At 42.1% G+C, this 8,520-nt stretch overlaps 1 long non-coding RNA gene across 1 annotated transcript in view; it reads right to left on the reverse strand.

Annotated features, from left to right (window-relative positions):
- Positions 1 to 5,023: 5,023 nt before the first annotated feature.
- Positions 5,024 to 8,520, reverse strand: part of LOC111956085 (uncharacterized) — a 12,384-nt gene continuing 8,887 nt past the window's right edge. Inside the window, exons 2-3 of the long non-coding RNA XR_002876199.2 lie at positions 5,255 to 7,798; positions 5,024 to 5,121 (exon numbers count right to left, since the gene is read on the reverse strand). This is a non-coding gene — a long non-coding RNA (uncharacterized lncRNA). The remainder of the gene's footprint in view (positions 5,122 to 5,254; positions 7,799 to 8,520) is intronic.

Consider the following 8,520-nt stretch of genomic DNA (forward strand, 5'->3'; position numbering starts at 1 on the left):
GTGTGTGTGTTGAGTACTACTGCTAGCTACTTCCTTTTCTCTGACTGTCCCTGAGGGTACTCCACTGTGACCCCTAACCCTGCCTGACCTCTGAGTGTGCTCCAGCACAAGGGAGTTCAAGAGCTCAACCTCATCACCAGCCTTCAGGATCACTTAGACCAGAGGTCAAGCACCAATTAGTTTGGCTTCGACCCTCTCTGTCACATTGCAATAAACTGGAGAAGAGACATTTCCTATACATTAGTGCAAAGGCACAGCTCTACTTCTTGTCCAGTCAGTGGTGATGTGGGGAAACATCGATACATTTACATATCTGGATATCATTTTTGACGWTAWATCAAATCGTATRGTTTCGACAACATCGCAATATATTMTTGCGCTAGTTAGCTGTACCTGCACCAACTCACCTGTATTTTTTCTTCATAGCTTGTTCTCCATCTTTTTAAATAGGGAGCCAATTTGTTTTCAGCACTTTTATTTCCATGACTGATCAAAACTCGTTTTCTCATGGTTCTCTCTTGTCTCTCTGCGGCAGACATATGGTGAGCATGGAACATCAAATCACAGTATTGAATCGCAATTCCCCTCTATGATTCAGACAGGTTGGGTTAAATGCGGAAGACATTTCGGTTGAATGCATTAAGTTGTGCAACTGACTAGGTATCCCCATGTCCCTTTCCCCTTTCCCAATACATGTACAGTAGAATCGTGAGAATCGCAATACATATTGTTTCGGCACCTAAGTATCGGGATAATATTGTATCGTAAAATCAATGGCAATTCCCAGCCCCACCAGTAAGGGTGACATTTTCTTCATAAAAGCACACGCAGTGAGTTACATAACCATAACACTGAAATAGACAGGATAAGTAGACAGGACTCAGGTCTTCTTCTGTCCGCCTGTATAGTTTACTTGGAAATCTATCCTATTATGACCGTACATAGGACATTTTCCTAATGCGGAATAGCAGTGAGCATTGCAAATACATGGAAATGCACATTATCCCAGGTGAGTTTAGAGCGCTGCAACTAGTGAACGCACAATATTTCAGCCATTACMTTTTTTGTGCTTCTTGAATCAATACACCCCTTGCCAGCCTCTTTCCCCGCCCATTTGCCCGTGGCATTTACCTTTTAGACGAGAAGGATGTATCTGCTGCCCTAAGAACTGAATAGGGAGGGAGAGGTGTGTGGGTTTGTGGGGACACCCCAGAGGCCTATCAGAACATCACAGTCATCACAAGGGGGTCAAGGGTCACACAACTTGTGGATTTCACAGACTGTCTAAGAAGGCTGTATGTGGATGGAATGCATGCACGCACGCACGCCACGCACAGCACGCAACTCGCACGCACGCACGCACGCAGCACGGCAGCTGGCACGGGCACGCCACGCACGCAGCTACGCACAGCACACACACACACACACACACACACACACACACACACACACACATCCAAGTCCACCATTGTCCCTGCAGGGTCTCTGAGTCTGCACCCTGTCTAATTTCTCAGTGTCTGTGGTGACTTGCTTCTTATGCCTTGCGTGTTGTGCTTTAGCTCCAGGATATTTTTTACTAGTACCAAATAAGTAAAGCATCGTTAGATCAGCATACCACATGCGATTTAGTTCAACGATTGATTTAAGCCCAGAGCCAGATCGAACAAACCGTAACAATACTGTCCTTCAGATTTACAAAGAAACATGTCTCTTTATATCCAATGTGTATGGATCAAGGTCATTATAGTTTTGTGATATTCCATTCGTTTTATTTGAAGTTCAGTTTAGTTTCAGTTAGTTTTAAGACTTGATTTACTAGTTTTTATTCAGCTTCAGTTTGATAAAAACATTTTTTGTATTTTTTATTATTGAGTTTCAATATTAGGGTTCGGGACAGAAAGTAGACTCATGCATGGGAGGCTAGGAGCCATGTAGGCGTAGGCCTATAGCAGGGGTAATCAAGTACAATTTGAGATGGTCCAGTCACACACATTTCCTAGGTGGTAAAGGTCCATATGGATATTGTCATTTATTCTTCTTGGCAGAGAGAAACATTAGCAGTTTAAAGCACATTTTCTGCCATTTTATACATTTGCCACACTTATTTGTGTTCATATGATACCAGGAGTCGAATCCTGACTGAATTCCAAAAATGAAATAACGGTCCCACCTTGTCTTTATCTGAAATTCTTTGTGGGTGCTGTTCAGATGAACTCTGATGTTGGTTGAGGTTCTCCCTTTTTTCTCTGTTCCACACACGATGCTATCTTCTGCCACTACGTACATTTGCTTTGATCATTTCCAGCAATGTAATCCCACACAGGGCTTTTGCTTTTGCGACCGACCAATGCTGGTTTTAGGTTTGCTGCTGCTATTGTTCACACCTTTGGTTTACACTCATGGTCACACCTATGGTTTACACTCATGCTCTGATTTTTCTTCCTGTTAGCTACTGATAGCTAGTGATAGTGATGCACAAGCTAGGCCTATTTGAAACATTGCCATCTACTGGCAGCTTTTACCCACCAGATTCAAAGCTTGAAAACCCCATTTGATTTTTGCCCAAAGTAAAAAAGAAAAAAACATTATTTATGATGMTTTTTATTTGATTTTAGTTTGTTCTGCTGTCAAATACAATAGTTTCAGTATAGTTTTAGTTTTTCAGATGTTTGGTCTCGGACAAGTTTGGGCCAACTATGTAGACCTGTCCCACAGCAGGAATTTGGGAACTTGGGACAGGTCAATAAAATGTAGACTGGGATATACCCTTGAACTTGAACCCTATCTCGGTCTCCTAGAGACCCCACGTTTTCCTCAGTCTACCCTCAAGCCCCCCCCCCTTCTCCCAATACTCAGCCTCCCATTGTGGAGCTGTCTGCTCACAACCTCCCGTCTGCCCTTCTCTAAACCCCCTCCATCTTCTGACCCACCCCCTTCTTCAGTCCTGGGGGACTCCTGTAGTAGACAACCCACGGAGACGTGCGTTTTGGAATGCTAATCGGGCACTTGGATGGCATTCCCACTACTTGGCTCCCAGACATGTCCTTTTTGTTTTTGACTCTTTTCAAATCAGAATGTTCCCCTAACTTTCTGCTGTCTGGAGATAAGGCTAAGTCCCCAGACTGACTTCAGACGTACCTATCATGTTATTACTTTGGTTGTGATTTCCCCCAAAAATGGTCCAGATGGGAATGGAATAAATCATTCTTGTTAAAATCGTCAAAGACAAAACAAAATATTGAACTTTCATGCTATCCACCATATAGTATATCTTGGTATATAAAACAGTAAGACACAGAAGTCCATAAAGTGACAAACTTTCAACAAGATTGTTAAAGTGCTATTGGCAACGTGACAGTAACACTTTCTATGATTGTGTTAATGATAGAGGGAACTTTTGAAGCACTCGTAATGRATTGTCGTAAAGTCAGAGGACAGTTGGATCTGGTGAGGATCAAAACATGTAACCATGTGCTCCTCCGGCGAGCACACTAATCAAAGTCCGCATTGAGTCAAGTTTATTGGAAGTGGACYGTGGGAGAATCGAGTTTCCMTGATTCCTCGTGTCCTCTCTCCTCGCCTCTTTCTCAAAGCCTGTTGGATGAGGTCAGATTCAAGGAAATGCAATTGAGATTCTCCAATAGTATTTCTACACTACTTCCGCTTCAACTTTCAAGTATCTCTGCATTTTAGCTGGATATACGTGTCAATGGATCCCACTTCTGACACTGATGTACCAATCAGGGTAGTTGASTCTGGCTAGGATCAAACCAGCAACCCTGTACTCCAAAGGCAGGTGCACAGGGTGTAGTGTCAGTATCGTTACTTGGAGATAGTGGTATTTGCTCAACAAAGGCAGGATTGTTAAATAATATATAACAATATATGCCACAAAGCACCTAGTAAGACTGTATCAAGCCGTTAAATTGGTAGCCAATTATTGACACAAAATAACTGCCTGTAAAATGGCTCTGCTTTGCTAAGTTCTGATGATAACAGCTGTTCCACTGGCCCGTGCTGCCTTACGAGCGGCCATGTCGCGATGTCCCACATATTGCCCAGATGCGGCCCGCGGTTACTCTGAAATTGCGCAACCGCGTAAACATTGATAATTTGTCTATGTGCTTATGTTCCCGTCTGAACACATGGCTCCTTGGTTGACACTAAAAACGGTCCCTCAAAATGACAGCAAACGTAGGCCTGCTGAAGAACAAGTGAACTCTACTGTAAAAAGGCTACAATGCAGATGATGGTGATTCTCATTAAAATGTTCAGGGATTTTCTTTTACTGTAAAGTACTATTTCTTTCATACAGTCTATGCTCCAGAACCTGGATCTTGGAATACTGTGCCTCCAGGTAACGTCCTTAGCGAAGAAATACTCATTTATGAAATCTCAATACACACTTACGCTGAACTATGAATTGACTCAATGAAAAACCAACTGAATAGATAGATTGAAATTCCAGATAGACATTTGTGTTGTTTTCTTTTTTCAATGTGAACATTTATTGATTGTGTAAACTAATCCTGCATAGTACAAAGTACATGGTACAAGAATGAATCAGTCCCATACAGTTAGGATTCAGAGGTCATGTGRAAACATGGCTAACATAGGCCAAGCATTTGTGGGACATAGTGCACTCATGCAAGCATCTCTTTAAAATCCAACATTGTCATTAAAATATTGCGTTCACCCTCAACATAGTGCATACTTCCTCCATACAAATTGCTTACATTCCAAATAGTGCACACCGTCCATAAATTACACTCTTGCTTTCTACATGATACATACTTCTACAGATACTTCACTCTGACTGTTTAGTTTAATCTCTTCATGTAGAGCCCACATCCACTCCGACTGTTTAGTTTAAACTCCTCATGTAGAGCCCAAATTCACTCTGACTGTTTAGTTTAAACTCTTCATGTAGAGCCCACATTCACTCTGACTGTTTAGTTTAACTTCCTCATGTTAGAGCCCAAATTCACGTCCGACTGTTTAGTTTAAACGCTTTCAGTAGACCCCATTCACTCGACAGCCGTTTAGTTTAAACTCTTCATGTAGAGCCCACATTCACTCCGACTGTTTAGTTTAAACTCTCATTGTAGAGCCCACATTTCACTCGACTGTTTAGTTTAACTCCTCTAGTTAGAGCCCACATTCACTCTGACTGTTTAGTTAAACTCCTCGTGTAGAGCCCACATTCACTCCGAATGTTTAGTTTAAACTCCTCGGTGTAGAGCCCCACATTCACTCTGACTGTTTAGTTTAAACTCCTCATGTAGAGCCCAAATTCACTCCGACTGTTTAGTTTAAAACATTCACTCTGACTGTTTAGTTTAAACTCTTCTTCATGTAGAGCCCACATTCACTCCGACTGTTTAGTTTAAACTTCTTCATGTAGAGCCCATCCATTCACTCTGACTTTTAGTTTAAACTCCTCGTGTTAGAGCCACATTCACTCTGAACTGTTTAGTTTAAACCCTCGTGTAGAGCCCACATTCACTCCGAGTGTTTAGTTTAAACTCCTCGTGTAGAGCCACATTCACTTCTTGACTGTTTAGTTTAAACTCCTCGTGTAGAGCCCACATTCACTCTGACTGTTTAGTTTAAACTCCTCGTGTAGAGCCCACATTCACTCTGATTGCACAATCCTCGCAACAAATTGCACAGTAACCCACTACATATAGTGTGGTCTTGATAACAGTATTTCTAGACTATAGCATATTGCATACTTGCTCATATAGTGCATATGTGTTGTTCATGTAGAGTACACATTGTTGTTAAACCGTACAGTACATCACACTATCAAACACATTCTTCATACATTCTTCATACAGTTTTTCTAAAAATTCCAACAACAAAAATATGAAACATTTTCAACATCCTAAAAATGACAGAAATCAAAATATGAATTGCAGTTGCTCCGAATGATAGTCACATTACTGATGACAAAAAGCTGCAAAAGTGACAAAATATAAAAACTGCATAGAGTAAAAATGTTCACATGAAATCCCAGAAATAATTGGAGTTGTATGGAAAAATGTATATGAAACTTTGCAGTCGATCCATTAGAACCAATCTGAAGATGTATACATGTCCCTGCACAGTTAAGTAAATTAACCAGTCCAATGTTTATATTTCGATATTGATACAAAAAATGTATCAAAGCAGTTGAGAAAATTTTTGTAAAATCCCAACATATTTTTTAGTCTGGACCAGAGCGCAGAAACCTTTCTATATATGCACTTTCATTTCATTTCTCTCACATCACCCTACAATATTTAACAGATTGTCCTTGGAAAAAAATCTAAACCCTCAGAGAATCTGAATGATTCTCATAAGCAAATGATACAATTGTTTGTTGATTCATTTGCATAGATTTCAAGATGCATTTCTATGTTTCTATTTTAATGAATTGCATGTGTTCTATCTATACACACATTATCGGAATACTATGTGGTCTGTCCAATATAAAATACTTGTTTGCCTCCCCTTGATAATAAAATCAGTGGTGCAGAAGGATTCCACTACTAAACCATATAACCTCCAGTGTCAAAAATATCATTTTTGCCAGGTACTGTAGCATAAGCGCATGATACATCCAATGACCATTAACCAGAAGCAGTTTACAAGACCTTTACTATGACTTGTGGTGTGTGTGTGTGTGTTGCTTACAATCCGAGAACAGAACTAGCACTGAGTGAGGATGACACAAAGTGCGTGCACATACACATGCACAGACACAGACACAGACACAGACACGCACACATACACATCAACAGATCAGCGTGCTGACACCCGCGGCTCGAATGTACGGCAGATGTGACAGATACAGCTGTGTGTAGAGTCGTCTCAGAGAGGCCGGTGTACCATCACAACACAGCGCGCGCACACACACACACTTCTCACAACCCTCACTAAAACCCTCCCGCAGCACTCGTCCATAAACACGGGGCTAGTGGTCCGTGCCGTCTGTGTTGAATGGTATACTCCGGCTCAGGAGTAACAACTCCGCTTCCAGTTCTATGTGTCTACCGTTCGGACTCATGGGCGTTCCATACGCCAGTCCAGTATGCTTCAATATGCGTATTAGTCTATGTTCTTCTCAACTAGCGTGGTCCACATCCGGCTGCTTAGCGCAGATATGTCCATTTCTGTCCATGTATCCAGACAGTTAGTTGTGGGAGGACCGAGACGCACCAGTTCACAGTAGTCCGTTTAAACTTCTACTTTGATTGGTATATCCAGACGTTCAGAAGACAGTCTGGGGGTTAGGCCCACAGACGCAGCTGTGGTTGAGTATCCATTGGTATCCGTGACTCGACAGTACATTACCCTATTTTCAGCTGTGGTTGCGTATCCATTGGTATCCGTGACTCAACAGTACATTACCCTATTTTCAGCTGTGGTTGCGTATCCATTGGTATCCGTGACTCAACAGTACATTACCCNGTATCCATTGGTATCCGTGACTCAACAGTACATTACCCTATTTTCAGCTGTGGTTGCGTATCCATTGGTATCCGTGACTCAACAGTACATTACCCCATGTTCAGTCCAGGCATGTGCCCAAAGTTGACCCAAACTAAAGGGAGATCCCTCAACGTCAACAAAGTGCTTCAGGTTTAACAAGAGGATTCAATCCGCTTCCATTTAGGTCAGGTGGGCACCATTACGTTCGGAAATGGACGCCCCCATTGGTGGGGTGGGGTGGGCGTCGGCAGGTGGGGGACTTCAGAGGGAGGCGGAGCCAGATGACTGGCCTTGACATCATAACTTCAATGTGATGGGTCACCTAGGGGGGATTGAAGGGCAGAGGTTAAAAAGTGCTCCCTTTTACGGGTCTAACAGGCAAGCTTGCATTAGTAGGGCGAAGCAGAGGGGGATTTTGGGTAGAATGGGATTCAATTTGAGACAAGAATTTGCTCTCTTTCATGGACCCCCTCTGTGTGTGAGTGGATCTACTACAAGGATTGTAATATCGTGCCAACTCCACCTAGCCATCTGGTATAGCTTAGGTGGAGCATCCGTCCATATTACATCACTTACGTAGGCCTACATGAACCCAGTCCTTTCCGTTCTGCTAAGACAACTCGTCAAGGGCCCAGAGAAGGGAGGATTGGTATTGGATTGGAATGTGGCTAGGGCTAAGGTTCTACCAACCTTAGAAAATGGGTCATGTGAAGAGACTCAAACACCAGGAGGATTGGGAGATTACCAAAAAACAGCATTAGCCATCCCAAGCCCCATGGTAATATTACATAAATCTATAGGATTTCTGAAGTGGCATATACAGTGGGGAGAACAAGTATTTGATACACTGCCGATTTTGCAGGTTTTCCTACTTACAAAGCATGTAGAGGTCTGTAATTTTTATCATAGGTACACTTCAACTGTAAGAGACGGAATCTAAAACAAAAATCCAGAAAATCACATTGTATGATTTTTAAGTAATTAATTTGCAATTTATTGCATGAACATAGAGATTGTTCTGATTCACCTACAACCGCGCAGTAA

This window comes from Salvelinus sp. IW2-2015, linkage group LG31, assembly GCF_002910315.2.
Source record: "Salvelinus sp. IW2-2015 linkage group LG31, ASM291031v2, whole genome shotgun sequence".
Classification (NCBI taxonomy): Eukaryota; Metazoa; Chordata; class Actinopteri; order Salmoniformes; family Salmonidae; genus Salvelinus; species Salvelinus sp. IW2-2015.